The sequence below is a fragment of the Sus scrofa genome, chromosome X (genome assembly GCF_054392235.1).
Source record: "Sus scrofa isolate SSC_HxYL_T2T_F1_AM1 chromosome X, Sscrofa_HxYL_maternal_Yorkshire_Landrace_v2.0, whole genome shotgun sequence".
NCBI classification, from domain to species: Eukaryota; Metazoa; Chordata; class Mammalia; order Artiodactyla; family Suidae; genus Sus; species Sus scrofa.
In genome coordinates, this window is record NC_139401.1 from 25,503,769 (window position 1) to 25,524,403 (window position 20,635).

Sequence of the window (20,635 nt, forward strand, 5' to 3'; positions counted from 1 at the left end):
GTTAATTTATGTGTGCTCACAGACGTGCCTATACTTGCTCAGTACCATCATATCCATAGGCAATGGATATACATTGGAAACTGCTATTTATTTCCAGTCACTGCTGGATATCCTGTTATTCCTCCAAACATCCAGAGACCTCTCAGTGTCTGCTAGTCATCCTCTAAGTGCCACTGTGTCCTTCTGTTAGAACAGACATCTAGAGTCATTGCTGAGCACTGCCAATGACGCACTGGCACACTTGAGTTGGCAGAGCTGTTCAGGAGGGGCATGGTGAACTGAAGCAGTGTGCCAAGTGCTTTCCTCTCTTCATATCCCAAAACATCCTAGTATGTCACCATGCTTTACAAAATTTCTAATGGAAGGGCTGTTTTTGGTTTGGGTTTTTAACTTTAATCCCCTTACCTTGATATTTTTATCCCATTATTCCATGGACTTCTACAGGGAAAGGAAGGCAGGGTGGGGAATTTATATCACATAACAAATCTCAAAAAGGGATGGTGTATTTAATTTAGGATTGACTATTCTAATCGCCAAGGCTTTCTTACTGTATCAAGTTCATCTTACCTATCTCCTACTTCTCTCAGAACTAGCTCTCCTAAAAACCCTCTAATCTCCTAAGTCAAAATTTACTTCATTTTTAAGTAACAGAAATTTTTAAGTAACAGAAATCTAATTCATTGTTGAGCTGGCAAGTGGGTAGTGAAGAAAAGTTACTGGTTCAGCAAATTGAAATTCTAGGAATGGTTTTGTCTTTAGACACAACTTTCTCCAGGGTCTTCAATGATATCTTTAAGGTGATCTCTCTTTTCCTCCATGTCTCTGTTTTTCTTTGTGTTGTCTTTGGTCTCAGATAGCTCATTCATTTTCTTGGTTCCAGAAAATGTCATTGGGGTGGATTCGATTGCTGCAACTTGAGTAACTGGGCCCACAGCTCAGCAAGCCACTATGGCCACTGTGATTGCCAACCCTTGTTACTAACCAGGGAAAGCCATGTAATTAACACTCCTATCAGTTAGGGGGAAGGTACTTTACCAAAAAGAAAATAAGCTGGACAGTAGCAATTGTCTGCTAGAGCCCTGCTCTCAATGGATACCTGCCGGGCTGCTTATATCACAAATGTGTGTTGCGAGACATGTTTTTATAATATTTTCTTAGCCTCTTTGCTGAAAACTCCATCTTGTCCTTCCTTACTTTGTCCCGTCTTCCTGCTTGAGAAACAGTCACAATGATGGTAAATGACTTAGGCTTAAGAACAAAGACCTAAAGGCATGGGTTATTTGTGGGGTCAGCTGAATGAGGACATAATACATTGGTCTAGGTGCACCGGACCTGTGCAGATCGGCACGCCATTTGCACAAGCATGATATGTCCTCCAAAGAATAAGAGAAAGAGGAACCTCATGACCAAGTGGTTTATGAGTGGTCGCTAACAGAATACGCTTTAGAAAAGAGAACCAAGGTGCAAACCTAGACACACACAGGGTTGCCACAAATAGGCATGCCCTTTGCAGAAGCACAGTGAGGATTCTCTGAAATGCTATGCATAGATAGCTAACTCAAATGCTAATGATTCTTAAATGCCTAAAGTTTAGAGTAAAAGTTTAACCATCTACCAGCTAAGTGACTTTTAAAATAATAAAAGAACTTATAAAATAATAAAAAAAAACCCCTATATCCTGCACCTACGACCCCCTTTTCATTTGACTGTAATCCTCAAGAGCACAATAAAAGCAGTGTGGTTTCTTGAGGCAGGGCTCTTGGTCCCTGTACCTTGAGTCCCCCGGTTCCCACCTTTACTTAAGATAAATGTCTCTGTCTTGTTTTTTTTTTCTTTTTTTTTTTTTTCCTTAAGTTCCATAGCACCCGTTCTTCAGCCCCATCCTGCTGAGCTGGTCTCAGCAAATATGCCCAGATAAATTGGTACCTCAGAAGTGTGAATGGCATGGTTTAAATCCCTCCCTTAGCTCGTGGCAAAGAGTCAGGCTTCAAAATTGGTCTCATTGCTCCAATGCCTATGTTCATTTGACCATGCTCTATTTTCCTAATTATAATGTGTTTTCACATTTCAAAAGAGCATTCCTAGCTGTAATTATGCAGGCGCATCAAGAGAAAATACAACTTCTGAGGAGTCAGAAAGGCTAAAGTAGAGTTCCTCAAGATATGTTCCACATCACCTGTTTCAAAATGATCTGGAGGGTTTATTACTGTTCATATTTGAAGATCACTTCTGAACTCTTAACTTGAAATCCTTGGGTTTCTCTGCTGTCTGCTTTGGCTTGTGCTGGTCCATTGTTATTGGTATAGTCCAAAAGGGTGAGCCCTCTGATGAAACATTGGCCTCTCTGCTGTAATGAAATTTCCCACTGAACTAGATATTTGCGTTTTCATTCATACCAATTTACACAAAAGGAACAAAGAGCTATGTATTACCAATGATTTAGTGAGCCATTAGTGCAGTGCAAAGTTTTGGGGTACTGCTAATGCTATGGCTCAAGTCCCCTATATTTGACTCAAAATTCTAGCCAGGGTTTTTTCAGAAATATATATCAGAGATGCTTTATATTTGCATGGAACAAAACAGCACTATTTTCACCTTGGAGTTAATGCAACACAGAAGCAGTAGCTTTGCCCTGGCCACCTCTAAACGTCACCATTTTTAGGAAGCTCCTCGGCTACCACTGTGACGGAATATAAGGTTAAAAGCTAAGAGGAAAAAAAAGTTGTTTTTATTCTTAAGAAATTTAAGGCCTTCAGTAATACTTTAAAATGCCTATGTTTTTTAGTATAGGAAAGCTGGCAAGGGCAAAATGAAGAACAGTCATACACCCACAAAGGAGTGCTTGCCCACGTTTATGCACATTAAGACTTAGCAATTTGAGGCAGTTATTACCGACCTTTGTAGTATACTGGAATCATCCAGGGAGGATTAACAAGCAGTGTTGTCTTTATCCCAGGACCAGAGATGCTGATATAATTGGCCTGGGTATGGTCTTGGTACTCCTCCCCAAGTGATTCTAATGTGCAACAAAGGTTAAAACTGACATAGACTGGGAACTATTATATTGATTAGTTACAAATGCCTGCAAAAGTGTTTTAAAGGCCATTTCTCTTCTTAGCAGAAATGTGAAGAAACTGTTTATCAGTATAGCCATAGAAATTGGTAATGTTTTTCTAGGAGAAATAATAGTAAATATGAAAACTTAGAGACAAGCCTAAGATATCAACTCTCAAAAATAATTAGATTTGGAATACAGAGGGCTGTAAACAGGGCAGAGTGGAAAATAAGGGCTTTTGGGTAAAGGAGAATGAAGGAGTGGAGAACCTTACCACCCAGGATGGGGAAATTGAATTCAACTTGAGAGTCATTTGAGAGCCACCATAGGTATCTTCAAATGGCAGATGAAAACCGTGCTTGAAAATGAAAACGTCACTAATAGCAACGTGAGGTGGTCAAGCAATGTATCTTTAAAAGAATCAGCTCCAGGGAGTTTTGTTTCCTTCTTTCTCCCTAGCACCTGTTTTTAGCTGCCATGATGAAGTAATTGTATTTGCAATAAAGAAACCGCATGAGGAATCGTTAAATTATCTAATATTTGCATTCTCTAAGTTTGCATTATCTGTAGAGCTAAGCCAGACCACAATTGTTAGTCTTTGGTTAAAGACTGGTAAGAATGAGTTAGGTTAAGTTGTCTTTGGTTGAGTTTACTGCTTAACCTGCAAGCCAGCAGCACAAAGGATGCATGTGAGTAAATAGGACACCATAGTGCCTGAGCTGTTCCTCACAGAAGCAATTATGCCTGAAGTAGGAAGATCATCAGAGCCAGCATGGAGTGAAGAATTCATCATGTGAGAAGCATTTACAACCATGAGCTCATTGCTTTTTACATTCTTTTATTTAGGCTTTTATGTATATCAGTCTTCAAGGATCCATTCAATATAACAGGACAGTATTGCAGCAATACTTGAGTAACATACTCCCTTACTCTAATCCTCACTTTGTTGTCAAGGAGGCAGTCAGCCTGAAGACTACCAATCATACCTAGCAACTGCATTACAGGGACCACTGGATGTGTGATGGTGCTTGTTCCCGGGGCTGAGGACATTCAAATAAGGGCAGGTTCTATTTATAAATTACTGAGTTGTAAGATGATCCACTGAGGTATTTCTACTGTCAATATATTAAACTAAAAAACCCTTGGTTTAGGATGCCCTTAGACTGCAGTGGCTCTAATGCCTTTGTAACTTCCGTAAGCAAATGTAAACCTAAAGCAGAACCAGTGCACTCGAAAATGCACTGAAATGTAACTTGAGAACAACTAGTCACTAGGCTTTCTCAAATAAGGCAACCCCTTAAGCTATAGCCAACCAAATAATTGTTTTGCTTTGCCTTCTTATCTCCTCTGTAAAATCTTTGCCCAAGCTCCTGTATATGGAGTGTTTTAACCACCTTCAGTTTGGTGCTGCCTAATTCAAATTTACATTTGCTCAAATAAACACTTCAAACTTTACTGTACCTTAATTTGCCTTTTAACACGTGTAACAAATTTGACAGTTGTTGTCAGGCCCAGAATCAAGGTTTGTATTTCTCTCTCCCAACATATGGGACCATTTGCCTCCTATCTGATGCTTCAAATTTTAGGACATATTTTATGCGGTCAGAGTTCCTCAAGGTATGATCCTTGACCAGCTGTAAGAAAATCACATGGGCTTCTTTCCCTCAAAATGCCATTATTTGGTCCTATCACAGACCTATTGAATCAGAATATTTGGTGTATAGAACCTCTGAAGTTTAATTTGTATAGGCCAACCAAACACCAGTTTGAAAGGTACTCCTCTAGTACCTGGTGCTTTTAAACCTGGTGCTTCCTAAAGTCAAGAAATTGGATGCAGAGCCAGGAGTTGTAAACTGCCAGCTGGCTGACAGATTGGATACCAGCATTTGGATACCAGTGTCCTTAAGTCTATCTGCCTGGGTCCAGGTTTCATATCCTCACTGGACACAAATTCCCCCAATCCTGCTGATGACTTTTGGTTTCTGTCCAGTATCAGAGTCATAATCTCAGACTCCCGTGTGCTTTGGCTGTCAATAATCCCTCTGCTTAATCCTGATCCTAAATCTCTGGGATTCCTGTGGCCTCCACTAGCACATTATGAACTTCAATAAATTCTTCCTTCATGGTCTGGGGTAGGAAAGTTATGAGCTATTTTTAGGCAGTGGTGATTATGGCCTGACAGTAATGAGACAGAGAAGATTAAGAATAGCCACCATCTCAAACTAGACATACCCATTTGGACAGGGATATTCTAGATGATATTCTAATCTCAAGTGTTAGCTTGGTAGCAAATCCAAGCCCCCGGGAAAAGAGGTAACCAAAATGAAAATACAAGGATGGTACTCCAGGGGAGAATTCTTCATTGGGAGATTTAAAATCAGACTGTGCTGTTTTCCTAACCAGTGGCGATGGCAATTGAGGAAACAACAGTCAATGTTGAAAAGTCAAGATTGACAGATTTGAGTATCATGAAATCTTATAATTAGATAACAGTGCTCCAAGTATTGGTCTTTAGTTTAAGGGCAGAATTTCACCAAGTTGGGGTAAAGGCGGGTTTTTTTTTATTTTAATTTTTATTTTTAAGGAGAGTTTCCAAGTCAGGAACTCACATACAGGGAACCTCACTTTGGCATATGATGTGGAAACATATCTTAGAACCTGCTGGAAGAAAGGATGGGCTGGAGCCACTTAAATCTCTCCTGTTTTTAGTTAAGCTGGGCTTCACTGAGGCTGCCTATCAGAATTATCTTTGGAGCATCTTTGTTGTTGTTACTTTATTGTTGTTATAGATCCAATAACTATTTAATCCGAATTCCCTGTATTTTGGCCTGGACAACTGCATTTTAAAACTGTACAGGCAATTCATATGAACTGTCAGATTAAGAGCTATAGTCCTAGGAATCAGCATTGGGATAAATCTGATAAGGGTGGTTGGGCAGCAAAGTTGGGGGGGCGGGGGGTGAAAGTGGCAAGTGGATGGAGCTACTGGTCCAATCAAAACAGGCTTCGGGCAAAAGTGCTATGAGGAAAGTTAACCCTTAAGAGGCATAAGGGTGTTTTCACTTTTCTAGTCCACCTACTTCTTAGGATTATAAAGTATGAGTCAAAAGAGCTCTGCATTATATTCCAAATTATAGAAACCACTGCTGTCCCAAGAAGAGGGAGCCTTTTCTGCACCTCTGCCTTTTTTTCCTTCCCATCAAATATAGGTTATCTTGACACACAGAAGATTCTATTTCTAACCTATGGCCCATTAGACATTTAGGTGCAGTATTCAAAGGAATTTCCTAGTATGAGAAATCTCTGAAACATCTAAAGAAAGTAATTTTGGTAATTTTCTGTCATTCAAAAATTGTTAACTGATCCACTTCTCGGCTCTCAGGTATATTATTTTAGATAAAGGAATTTCAGTGGCAGCATTTCTTTCATAGCCATCCAGAAAACCCATTACAAACAACCACAGGAAGGTGACCATCATTTCTCCAAAAGTGAGAGTAAACACAAGGCTTAATTTGTTCATGTGCAAAAAACAGTTTAGATTGAAGGCAGAATCTAAAGTAAAGATTTTATTTCTCTTTGGTCATTTTGATCTCCCTGGTTGAATGATATTAACTGAGATAAGGAAGCATCAAAACATAGTGCCTCGTAATCAGAGTTGAAGGATTATAACTTCATTCAGGAATTACTGGCTTAAATCTTCATGGCTCAAGTAGTAAAGCTTGTACCCCTTAGATGTTTTCATCTGGGGTGGCCTGAGCTAAGAGTCAAGCCTGTAGGGACTTAAGAGCCAAATGGTTAAAAGCAAAGATGAATTTGGTAATTAGGTGCTTGGGATTCATATCTGTCTACTAAGTGAGGATAAGAAGGCAAAATCTGTTCTCTTGCTTCTAAGCAATTGTTCTGTTTCAAAGGTTAGGTCACTTTATGATGATGTTTGTGAGATACCCAAGATCATTATCACGGTGGAAAAAGACAACCAGTTCTGAAACAGCTTTGATCAGCAAGTGCAGCCACCGTGGATCTGGGACTAGAGAGGACATTACATCCCTGGCACCACAGTAGCTTAGAATGAGAGCTCAGAAGTGCTAATTGGCTCACTGTTTACTGAGAGATGTGCCCCCTGTTGGAATCTACACTGGGACTAGTAGAACTCCTGAATGCATAGCCTTTTTTTGTTCAGTGTAGGTAGTAATTCTGAGGAAGATGATTTCAGAATAGGTATAAATATCTAAAGCTGCAATTCTTTACTAACTTCAAGGAATCCAGACTGTTTTGTGATTAAGTTGCAAGTCAGCCATCTTGTACTAGTACCTTATTCAGTTACCTCTTTAAGTTACCAGGAAAGACATCATTTTTCTTTACTCACCCTTTCCCAAAGCTAAACAGACAAGCCTCCATAATAAATGATACTTCTCCAGAAAATATTAACCTCAAGGTGCAATATTTTGTCCTTGGGAATAGGAAAAATATGCACAGGGAAAAAGCAGGTCTATAACAAGAGAGTCAACTATCATTTCAAATCTGCAAAGTATCAACTTAGAATAGATTTACAAGGAGATCCTGCTGAGTAGCATTGAGAACTATGTCTAGATACTCATATTGCAACAGAACAAAGGGTGGGGGGAAAAATGTATACATGTAAGAATAACTTGATCCCCATGCTGTACAGCGGGAAACAAACAAACAAACAAAAACAAACAAAAAAACCAAAAACAAAATCAAATCTGCCAACTAACACTTTCATCTCTTTTCCTTATTCCAGATCGCTGCTGCATGGAGGCAAGTATAGAAAATGAAAAAAGTAAAATTTTCATGCTAACTTTGTTTCTAGTATACCCAGGAAGGGGAAGATGATCAGCCCTAGGTCAACCTCTGATTCAGCTTGGCTCAATCAGGATCTCTTCCTTAGGAGTTTGGAAGTCAGGCTGAGAAAAGGAATGGCTTAACTTGCTAAACCAAAAAGTCAGGAGCTATGAGTTGTTTACAGCAAATCATCCACTGTGGTTCTCTTTTTCTTTTTTTTCTACAGGAAAAAACTGGAAAGCCTATCTCATAGGGAAAAACAAAACAAGCAGATAAGCATAGAGTGACATGCTTATATTAGTTCAATTTTGATTAACAGCCTCCAGTGTATTTGTATCTCATTAATATTTTTCTACTAACCAGTAAAATAAGAACTATTTTATTATAGCATATGATTCTGCTCTTTTGAATTGTTTTTCCATATAAATATCTAATGCCATATCACAAATCCCAACTAATAAGATTTTCACCTACTAATAAAAGAAATTGTCCCATTTTTACCATTTTAAAAGTGTTTATATCATTTGAATGGCAAACATTATGAAAAATTTCTTTTATCTGTACTGACCTTCTGTTTTTCTTAGTAGTTTTGGGAAAGTGAACAAATTCTTTTGTATTTCCCTAATATTAACTACATGAAACTGGGGTAAGAATGGACCCTCCCCCAAGAAAAACTGCAATACTTTTACTAGAAAAAGGAGGGAAAAGATAACTTGTCAGGCAAAAACAGCATTCTTAGTACTCTCAACATATAGTTACTGTCTCAATACTCAATGGATAATTTAAATTCTTCTGGCTTGTATTACTGACAGTACCTTCCTTGGAGGTAAGTGTATGTACTCACATAGAATATTACCTGCTTGCTAACTGGACCAATAACAGGTGACATTGTTAGAGTACTTTCTGCAAGATGGACTGTGAGTAAAGGGTTACCATCAGGCCTGGGAAGATGCAGTTATGACTGAGACCTTGGGCTCAGAGGCACAGTTTCCTTGGAAACAGTAAATCTACATGGGAAATGTTGTGTCTACCTCCTTTGTTGTATGAAACTGCACCTGTGTGGAGGGAGCTTTGCCTTCTTGGCATGCACAACTCTGGCCTATGTGACCAAAACAGTATATTTTAAAAGGGGGATAAGCTTGTGGTTTCTCTATGTTCAAGGGTCCCACAGGCACCTTGGTGCGTATGCTCAGGATGGATGATGGGGCAAAAGAACCTGTATACTTGGGCAGATGCTGGGACTGCCAATGACATGCTGATGATGTGCCTGTTGTAACTCCTGACTTGAATTGTTCTATAAAGCTGAGTAAATGTGGCATCAGTTTGAAGCCTATTTTGCGTCTCACAAGTCTTGTTACCTACTCAAATCTGAAACTCCAGGTGTCCTGTAGCACAGACACTGTCTCAAGAGCTTTACATACAGTTTCTAGCCTATTCCTTTTGGAGAATTCTATGAATGCAGTATGATTTAGAGATGACCAAGATGAGGTCTGAGAGGTTGCACAATTCACTCATGGTTATGAAGGCAAAATGTAGAAAAAACAGAATTACATTCAGAAAGTTCAACACTAGATTCTATACCCTCAGCCAACATGCTTTACTGGCACGTTTGCCTCAGTCACTTTTTTTTTTTGGTCTTTTTAGGGCCACACCAGCGGCATATGGAAGTTCCCAGGCTAGGGGTTGAATTGGAGCTACAACTGCCAGCCTACGCCACAGCCACAGCAATGCAGGATCCGAGCTGTGTCTGCGACCTACACTATAGCTCACTGCAATGCCAGATCCTCAACCCACTGAGCGAGGCCAGGGATCGAACCTGCAGCATCATGGTTCCTAGTTGGATTTGTTTCCGCTGCGCCACAATGGGAACTCCTGCCTCAGTCACTTTTAATCTCTTTTATTGTAATGACCTCATGTTGTTGCAAAGCTTTTCTGACCTCTGAAAAAAACAATGTTATCTCATCTTTAGGTCAGAATTTTACTAACTTTAATCACATTAATGGGAGCTGTTAAAAAGGTGGGTTTGGGGGGTTTGTTTTTTGCATCTGTTATATTTTATTTTTCTAAGAAAAATTAAAAATTTTTAAAAGTATAGTTGATTTACATTGTTCTCCCAATTTCTCCTGTACAGCAAAGTGATTCATTCATATACATATATATTCATTCTTTCTTTAATATTCTTTTCTATCCCAGGAGATTGGATATAGTTCTCTGTGCTATATTTATCCATTCTCAATGTAATAGTTTGCATCTACTAACCCCAAAAGGTGTTTTCTTATTGACTTTTTGATAGGAGCATATAGCCTGTTTGCTGTATAATCTGATGAAACATTTGATTATGCGAACTTTTGGAAAGCTACTGTTTTTCTACTTCCTGCAGCATTAATAAAGTTTGTTCTTTTTTCTTTAATATCTTTCTTAAGAGATTTTTTTATCCTATGGACTGAAATTTCTACCCACATAGGCTAAGCTAAAATCCTCTGTGAGGCAGTTTTCTTACTACCTATGAAAGTATTGTATACTCCCTTCTTATAATTGGAAACCATCCACCTGGGAGTTTTAAAGCTTGAGTATTTTAATGGTAGAAGCTCTTTTTTTTTGCGGTTGTGTGTCTTTGCTGATATAGGTGATTGGTTATTTTAGGCACTGCTGATTTTAAAAGCAAACAGTGGGCATAACATTCAACCTTCTAAAATGGTATCTTTCTCTAATATTCAAATTGTATTTAATTAATTATTAATGTCTATTATAATTAAGGTGAAACAGACATTTTGCTGTAATTTTTAAGTTAAAAAACCTTTTTCAAATTTAAAGTTTATAAAGATGAAGACCCAAATGTCAGAGGTTTAAATAGAAGATCTCAGAGCCAAATAAGAAAATACATTATTTATTCAACCTAAGTTTATGGGGGAATAAACCACATCCTATTTGTTTACTTCAGAACTTTATTGCCTGAGTTAATCTGAATCATATTACAGCTGAATCTGACAATCTTTAAGCTAGAAGTAGTAGTAAAGGACCCGTGTAGTACACTGAAAGTTCTGGGTAGCATTAAAATTTCCTCAAATAAAATGAGAAGATAAACTGGATTGAAATTGTCCTTCTGAATGTCAATTTGACCCAGGAGGAAAGTAGTCATGTATAGTGTGCACAAGCTAAAAAAAATCAGCATGTGTAGTGGTTTGGGATTTGAAGGGGGTGGGGGTTGTTCGTGATATTATTCAGTATTCAACAAATATTTACTGAGTAGCTATAGATGCTCACATAGTATAGGGGTGACATCAGAGCAAAGTTAAAAACCAGACCTGAGAAAGGGAGAAAGTGGGGAATAGACAGCCCGGCATGAGAATAAGCACTGGACACTATGAATTTAATAAAACACATAGAAAAATGTAGAACCACATCTATTTCATCTGTAAGGAAAATACAATGACTTGGCCTTTCCTAAGTAACTGGCAAGATATAGCCTGTGTTCATTCTTTTCAGGGGTGCCTGTCTTTGCTAGTCCAAAGGATGCTAAATCGTAATAGACAACAATGCCTCCAGATAAACTGTAGTTAGAACGTAGGTTCAACAAACAATTGCATGCTTGAAAAATTCATGATTGGAAAGACTATCAATACTTTGAGATTTTTGTCTGGACTTCAATAAAACAGTTATAATACTATACAGGGTGCTTTTGTTTTTTACTCATAAAACCTTTACTGATGAATTGTTAGTACCAAGGAATTATTCTTTTTCTTGGTGAGTTACTTTTACAGCCTAGAATTGATCTAAGAGACATATTTTGCTGATTGGTGCATTATTTTCTCATGTAGTGTTAGATTAAAAAATTCTTTTAAAGGTTTTACTTTTTTCCATTATTATTTCATGTTCAATTACATTGCTTTGGGAATATATTTCACAAAAGGATAGTTGATATTCAGAATCTCATGTGTGTATGTAAGAATTCTCAATCCCAGCAAGGCAAAAAGGAAAATCATTTGTATAGACATAGGTTGTTAGTGTCAAATACCTGGCACTAGGTGCTATGACTGGGTATACAGTCTCTGGAGCCAGACTGCTTGGGTTCAAATTCTAGCACTGACTAGCAGTGTGACATTAGAAAAGTTACTTGTTTTCTCATGATATTTTTCTCATCTGTAAAATAGGAATAAGAATACTACCTGCCTCATAGGCTTGTTTTTTAAGTCATCAGTAAATGTTAGCATTATATATAGTATTTTGGTATTTTCTTGAGGTTCTTTATTTTTTCAAGTCAATCCTTAAAATTCAATCGATTAAGTAAGGAAACATTTATTTCTCATCAGATTAGATCACCTATGTGTTATGGCTGTTATACTACTTTTCCTTTCTTGTTTTTAATGTAGGATAGTGAGTCTGACTTTACTTTTATATTATTCCAAATGAAAATATTTGTATTGACACATTAGGTATCTGTTTACATGTAATGTCCTTTGAGACATCAATATGCACCAACAGGAAAGTAGTCATGGATGGCGTTTGAATATATTCATTCATTTACAAGATTGTGCAGTGAAATGTGACAATACTCAGAGGGCTGCAAAGAGAAAAAATGTCCAGATCTTATTATCTAGTACAAGAGATAAAAATATTAGGCAAATAACTACAGAAAATATTTTATATATGGTAAATAGTAAAGCTATGACTCATGTATTAGCATTTGTAAATACTTTTTCTAATATTTAGAAAATATTACTTCTTCATGACAGATTGGAGATTCCATAATTCATTCAACCTAGGGAGATAGGTTTTATTCTCATCGCAGGGGACTAAAATCAATTTAACATGAAGGTTACATTTTAAAGGCTGTGCACATGACCTCATTGAAGTCGAAGTAACAAACCCCTACAATCTTAAGATTGATCTGCCTTTGATATCTCATCAACAGTTTTTCAATTTAGCTTTAGAAGAGCTCTCTTTCCTCAGTTTGGCTACAGATTAAGCAGCTGGCTAGTATTTAAAAGTCATACTGATAGATAACACAAGATTAGAGACAAGATGGAGGAGTAGAAGGACTTGAGTTCCCCTTTTCTCATGAAAACACCAAAATCACAACTTGGTGCTAAACGATTATTGATAAAATAGACTGCAAAATACCAAAAAAGTATCTTACACCTAGAAGACAAAGGAGGGGCTCTTTTGTGATGTAAGCAAATCCCATACCTGCCAGGTGGGCAATCCAAAAATTGGAAAATAACTATACCACAGAGGCCCTCCCACAGGAGAGCCCCAAACCCCATGTCAGGTTCCCCAGCCTGGGGGCGGGTCTGGCATTGGGAGGAGTTGTCCCTAGGGCATTTGAATTAAAGGCCAACAGGGCTTGAGTGAAGGAGCTCCACAGGACTGGGGGAAACAGACTCCACTTTTGAAGGGCAAACATGCAGCTTCACATGCACTGGGTCCCAGGGCAAAGCAGGGACTCCATAAGAATCTGGGACAGACCTACTTTGGGTCTTGGAGGATCTCCTGGGAAAGCATGGGTCAGCTGTGACTCCCTGTGAAGGAAGGACACTGGAGGCAGAGGTCCCAGAGAATAATCCCTTCCTCTGGAAGCTGCCATTGTGGAAAAATCTGGCCCCACCCAGCAATAGTCTGCAGGGACAAGTGCTTAGAAGCTCCAGGCAAAGCAACCAACAGGGCGTGAACACAGATCCACTAATCAGCAGGCAGGCTGCCTAAAGTCTTCCTAGGCACACAACCACTTAGGACAAGGCTCTGCCCACAAAAGGGACAAGACCCAGCTCCACATACCAGTGGCAGGCACCTCCCATCAGGAAGCCAGCAGAAGCTCCTGGATTAACTTCACCAACCAGCATGAAGTCACCAGAAACACGAGGAGCTATAATCCTGCAGCCTGCAGAAAGGAGACCATAAACACGGAAAGCCAAACAAAATGAAATGGTAGAGAAATACACTCTGGACAAAAGAACAAGACAAAACTCCAGAAGAACAAGTAAGTAAAGTGGAGACAGGCAACCTACACAAAAAGACTTCAGAGTAATGATAATAAGGATGATCCAAGACCTCAGAAAAAAAAATGGAGGCAAAGATTGAGAAAAATACAAGAAATGTTTAACAAATGGAAGACTTAAAGAACAGAGATGAATTTATTATTCATAATAATTGGAATGAAAATAAACTAGATGGAATCAAAGCAGAATACGAGGTAGAAGAGGTAGAAGAATGAATAAGTGAGCTGGAAGACAGATTGGTGGAAGTCACTGATGCAGAACAGAATAAAATCATATTGAGCATCTCTTCTGACCACAACAATCTAGGACTAGAAATTGACCATGGGGAAAAAAAACTGAAAAAACCCAAGCACGTAGAGACTAAACAATATGCTACTAAGTAACAAATAGATCAATGAAGAAATCAAACAGGAAATTAAAAAAAAGCTAGAAACAAATGACAATGAAAATAAGACAATCCAAAACCTATGGGATTCAGCAAAAGCAGTTCTAAAAGGGAAGTTTATAAGAATACAAGCTTACCTCAGGAAACAAGAAAAATCTCAAGTAAACAACCTAATCTTACATGTAAAGCAACTAGAGAAAGAAGAACAAACAAAACCCCAAATTAACACAAGGAAAGAAATCATAAAGAACAGAGCATAAATAAATAAAATGGAGATGACAAAAAAAATAGAAAAGATCAATGTAACTAAAAGATGGTTTTTTAAAAAGATAAACAAAACTGTTAAACCTTTAGCCAGACTCATCAAGAAAAAAAGGAAGAGGGCCCAAATAAATAAAATTAGAAATGAAAAAGGAGAACTTATGATTAACACCATGGAAATACAAAAGATCATAAGAGACTACTATAAGCAACCATATGCTAATGAAATGAATAACTTAGAGGAAATAGGCAAATTCTTAGAAAAGTACAATCTTCCAAGAATGACCAAGGGAGAAGAAAAAATACAAACAGACCAATCACAAGTACTGAAATTGAAAATGTGATTAAAAACTTCCAACAAACAAAAGTCAAGAACTGAATGGCTTCACAGATGAATACCATCAAATATTCAGAGAACAGTTAACACCTATGCTTCTGAAACTATTCCAAAAAACTGCAGAGGAAGGAACACTCCCAAAGTCATTCTCTGAGGCCACCATCACCCTAATACCAAAAACAGATAAAGATACCACAAAAAAGAAAATTACAGGCCAATATCACAATGAAAATTCTCAACAAAGTATTAGCAAATCAAATCCAACAATATATTAAAAGGATCATACACCATAATCTAATGGGAATTATCCCAGGCATCCAAGGATTCTTCAATATCTGCAAATCAATCAGTATGATACAACATTAACAAATTGAAAAATAAAAACCTTCCAGAAAGTGGACATGAAGGGAACCTACATCAACATAATAAAACCAACAGCTAACATCATTTTCAATGGTAAAAAGCTGAAAGCATTTACACCAAGATCAGGAACAAGACAAGGAAGTCCACACTTGCCACTTTATTTCAACAGTTTTGGAAGTCCTAGCCACAGAAATCAGAGAAGAAAAAGAAATAAAAAGAATCCAAGCTGGAAAAGAAGAAAACTGTCACTATTTGCAGATTACTTGATACTATACCTAGAAGATCCTAAAGATACTATCAGAAAACTACTAGAGCTCAATAATGAATTCAGTAATGTTGGATACAAAATTAATATATAGAAATCTTTCACATTTCCGTATACTAACAACGAAAGGTCAGAAAGAGAAATTAAGGAAACAATCTCATTTACCATCATATCAAAAAGAATAAAATATATAGGAATAAACCTACCTAAGGAGGAAAAAGACCTGTGCTCTGAAAACTGTAAGATACTGTTGAAAGAAATCAAAGATGACCCAAACAGATGGAAAGATATACCATATTCTTCGATTGGAAGAATCAATATTATCAAAATGACTATACTACCCAAGGCAGTCTAAAGATTCAGTGCAATCCCTATCAAATTACCAGTGGCATTTTTCAAGAACTAGAACAAAAAATTTTTAAATTTGTATGGAAACACAAAAGACCCCCATTAGCCAAAGCAATCCTGAGAAAGAAATATGGAGCTAGAGGAATAAGGCTTCCTGACTTAAGACTATATTCCAAAGCTATAGTCATCAGAACAGTATGAGATGGCACAAAAACAGAAATATAGATCAATGGAACAGGATAGAAAGGCCAGGCATAAGCCCACACACTCATCTATGCAAAGTAGGCAGGAATATACAATGAAAAAAAGGCAGTCTCTTCAATAAGTGGTGTTGGGAAAAATGGACAGCTACATATAAAAGACTGAAATTAGAAATTCTCTAACACAATACACAAAAATAAAGGATTGGCATATTCACACTGAGGTATATGGAATGGAAGGTCAATGAGAACCTATTATATAGCACAAGGGACTCTACCCAATATTCTGTGTAACTTATTTGAGAAAAAATATGAAAAAATAGATATGTATATATTTATAACCTAACCACTTTGTTGTAAAGCAGAATTTACATTTTAAATAAACTATAATTCAATAAAACTTTAAAAATACATGCCGTACTGTATCAATAAAAATATATATATTTTTAAACACTGGAATCATTCTTATAAAAGCAAGAAGTTTACACATCTAAAGGAATTTGGGGATAGGGTGAGGTGGATTAAAGCAAGAATGGGATTGTAACTCCTACTGCACATTTATTCTGTGGCATATCCTGACAAATGCAATTACTAACAGAATCACTAGCACTATTTTTTTTTATCTCTCATCCCTCAATTCCTCTCGGTTGTCCTCAGTGTACATACTTGAATTAGAATAAGTCAAATGTATGTTTGTTGTGCTCCACCAGTGTAATATAAGGACAATATACACATAGCATGGAAGAGGTACATAGGGTACTGAGGGATTCATCCAGCCTAACTGTATTGCTTCAACTTCATAATAAATTTACCTTGCTTTATACATATGAAAGTCTTTATTTATTGCTAAACACATCTGTTAGATGAAGTGTAAAGCTCTGACATGCAAACTGATTCCTCATCATAACCTCTCTGTATTCTAGTACAGCTCTTGAAGAGATCCTGTCTAGTGGGAAGCCCAGAAATAGCTGGACCAGCTTAATTCCACACCATTGAAAAGGATCCTCTTCCTTGCATGAAAATGATTAATTTGGGCATTTCTTAGGAGAACTATACCAGGCACAGATAGTGAATAACCAAAACTATCCTAACCAAATTGTACACTTAGTTGTATCATGTATATGAGATTCAGTTGTATAGTTTATCTTAGTCATTTCAGTGAATCTTTCTAAAATCGCAATAGAGAATACATGGAGCAGCTATCTTTCAGCTCACTAGCCTTGATCTGTTTTTTTGCTTTTTAAAATTTTGTTTTCTGAGTTACTTAGGAAATACAAGAAATAAAGGATCATACAATGTGATAACCATAATTTATGGGGAAAAGTACACAAATATTCTACTAGATTCTTTAATTAAGCTAGTTTCATTTAGTTATTATAAATGGCACCTGAAAGTTCATTTTAAGTTTGCAAATACAAGTGATTGTTGTATGGATGTTCCCCATACATTTCTTTCAACTTTTCTGTCTTAATTTTCATAATACTGAGAAGAAGAGTCATCAAGGCTTTTATATATAGGTCTTTTCATATATTTCACTCCATAATCATTTATAGATCAGTTTTACTACATACACTTGGATACATGCTATGGGCAAACTTGGATTCAACATGGCATCTTCCTTTAAGGATTATATCAGTTATCTATTGCCACAACAATGCTTAGTGACCAACTTGGTGGCATGCAACCATAAACATTTATTTTCGCACACATGGGTATGCAAATTGACTGCAAATTGGGTGATCTCTCCTGACTGCTTCAAATTGCAAGTTCTGCTGGGTATGGTTACTTGCCCCATTTTACTCAACATGTATTTATTCTGAGGCCCAGTCTCTTCCATTATGATTGCAAAATTGCTAGAGGGTGAGCCCTACCAAAGAAGTAGATTTCATCCCTTTGTTTACATCATTTATGCTAAAACATATTGATGGAAGCAAATCACATTGTTGAGCTCAAAGTCAAAGGGAGAGAAAATAAACTCTGTCTCTAGTGGGGGGAATTATGAAGTCACATGGGAAAAGACATGATACAAGGAGGAAAGCATTGGAACCAAACTTAATTTTACCCCAAGAGGTTTGGAGCTTAGTTCTTAACAAAGCAGACAAAACACTGTACTGCTGATAATAAATAATAATAAACACAGTGATGATCAGTTGCTCTACTTGTTCAGAGAATAAACTAATACTATTGAGTACTAATTGTAGGTCCATTTCCATATTCTGTGATTCTAACCTTAGATCATTTGTGGGGTGCATAGATTAGTCCATCTTATTATAAGACTATGTTATAACAAATAATAAAAATAAGTCCTTGTTATTATTTCTAATATTCTAAACGTAGGCACACAGTGATGATTAATGTCTACCTCCCTCAATGTTGTGAAATGTAAGGATATTTTAATTTTATATCATCTACTTCTTCAGCATTATATCTATGACTATTAAATTACTCAGAGTATTAAATTGTTCAGAATTTAATTTCTGAACAATTTTTAGGAATAAATTAAATTCTCCTTGTGCTTTAATGAAAGGTTTACATCTATTTAAAATTAAACCCTTGTTGTACAGATCAACATTGAATGAAATCAACCATAACATTTTATAATTAAAAATAATGCAGGGGTGTAAGATCTTTATTGCTTGCAGAACTTTAAAAATCTATTAATTTCCCATTAGTTGCAGCATAATGACCCAACTCCTTAAATGAAAAAGAAAATAAACTTCTTGAACCAAACTTTGTGATAGAGACTCAGCATGTGCTATTAATTTAAACTGTTTTTCTCAATGATTTGATTTGGTTTGATGATATAACCAATTCACTGGACTGGAAATGTAGAAAATGTTTCATTTGGCTCCTAAATGAGGGCTAATGAAGGTCATAAAATGTCCACTAAAATGAATAAGTTGCTATTAAGATAAAATATGTAAGTAAGTCACGAACTAAAATCAACCTCTTCCTTTATACATAATGAGGGGGAGAATACAGGTATATATGATTCTTTCTTTCTCTCTCTCTCTCTCTCTCTCTCTCCCTCTCTCTCTCTCTCTCTATATATATATATATGAATACTTGAAGTCTGCAATGATTGATTATATTTATTTACTTTATGTAATTAATTTACTCTCCCTAATCATATATAGATTTACCTATTCTTGTATGTTTAAATGCAAAATTAAATATATATTTTACATATAAACATAATATATTCCTATATCTCTAAGTGAACATTTAAAAGCAAAGGGAGTTATAACCATATGCCAATCAGAATACATAAAACCAAAATGCCTAACAATTTGAAGGATTGTTAGAGCTGTAGAGCAACTGAAACCTTCATATCCTGCTTGTTGGAATTTATATTGGTACAATTGCTTTGGAAATCTCCTTAGTAATATCTTCTGAATCTGAATATCTACACACTCTATGACATAGGAATTCAACTCCTAAGTATATAACCCAAAGTAATGTATGTAAGTACATGCATCGAAATATGTATACTAAGGTGTTCAGAACAATATTATTCATATGATCTCTAAACCAGAAGGAATCTAATGCACATCAACTCTAGAAAGAATAAAATTGAGGAATATTCACAACTGAACTCTATATGGCAATGAGAAGGATTATATTACTGCCATACATCATAACATGGATGAGCATCAACATAATATTTAGCAAAAGAAGCCAGGCAAGGAGTATATACCGTATACTTGTATTTAGAGAAAGTTCACGACAAACACTAATCTAAGGTGTGAGGGGGAGTTCCTGTCATGGCGCAGTGGTTAACGAATCTGACTAGGAACCATGAGGTTGCGGGTTCGATCCCTGGCCTTGCTCAGTGGGTTAAGGATCCGGCGTTGCCATGAGCTGTGGTGTGATCCTGCATTGCTGTGGCCCTGGTGTAGGCTGGTGGCTACAGCTCTGATTAGACCCCTAGCCTGGGAACCTCCATATGCTGTGGCAGCAGCCCTAGAAAAGGCAGAAAGACAAAAAAAAAATCTAAGGTGTAAGGAATCATATTTAGAGAAAGTTCATGACAAACACTAATCTAAGGTGTAAGGAATCAAGACGGTTACTTTCATGATGGCCCTTAGTGGAAATGGGCATGAGTAGGGCCTCAAAGTTATTGGTGATATACTTTGGATCTGAGTGGTGCTTATATGGAGGTGTTTACTTAGTGAAAATGTACCATGCTGTACAATTAAGGTTTGTGTGCTTCTCTGCATATGTTATCTTTTAATAGCTTAGTGGAGTATGACTGATGTACAAACTGCACATAATTAATGTATACAATTTCATGAGTTTAGACATAGGCAAAACACACCTGTGATACCATCACAATCAAGGTAACAGACATATTCAACACCTCCCAAAGTTTTCTTGTGTCCTTTTCTTTTTTGAATGTTTTATTTTGGTAAAAGGTTTATTTTTTTAAAAGCACATTTAATTTCTCAATATGATGACTTCCTGCCAACATTATTTTTCACAATTTCTGAAACAGCTGCTTAATGACCCTGACACATTCTTACCACTTCCCATTATTTTTCATACTTCAAATCATGGAGGAATTATTGTAATCTTTTCAGTTTCCTCATCCTGTTCACTTACTATTAATTCCTTTTTGGGGG

The 20,635-nt window shown here is 36.8% G+C and overlaps 1 protein-coding gene and 1 long non-coding RNA gene across 10 annotated transcripts in view; one reads left to right on the plus strand and one right to left on the minus strand.

Moving 5' to 3' along the window:
* LOC110257768 (uncharacterized) overlaps nucleotides 1-8,369 on the plus strand; it is a 575,664-nt gene extending 567,295 nt beyond the window's left edge. For both annotated transcript variants that reach the window (XR_014835852.1, XR_014835853.1), the window contains one exon: nucleotides 8,085-8,369. This is a non-coding gene — a long non-coding RNA (uncharacterized LOC110257768). The remainder of the gene's footprint in view (nucleotides 1-8,084) is intronic.
* LOC110257722 (uncharacterized) overlaps nucleotides 1-20,635 on the minus strand; it is a 476,707-nt gene that overhangs the window by 113,217 nt on the left and 342,855 nt on the right. The gene's annotated exons all lie outside the window — the stretch shown is intronic.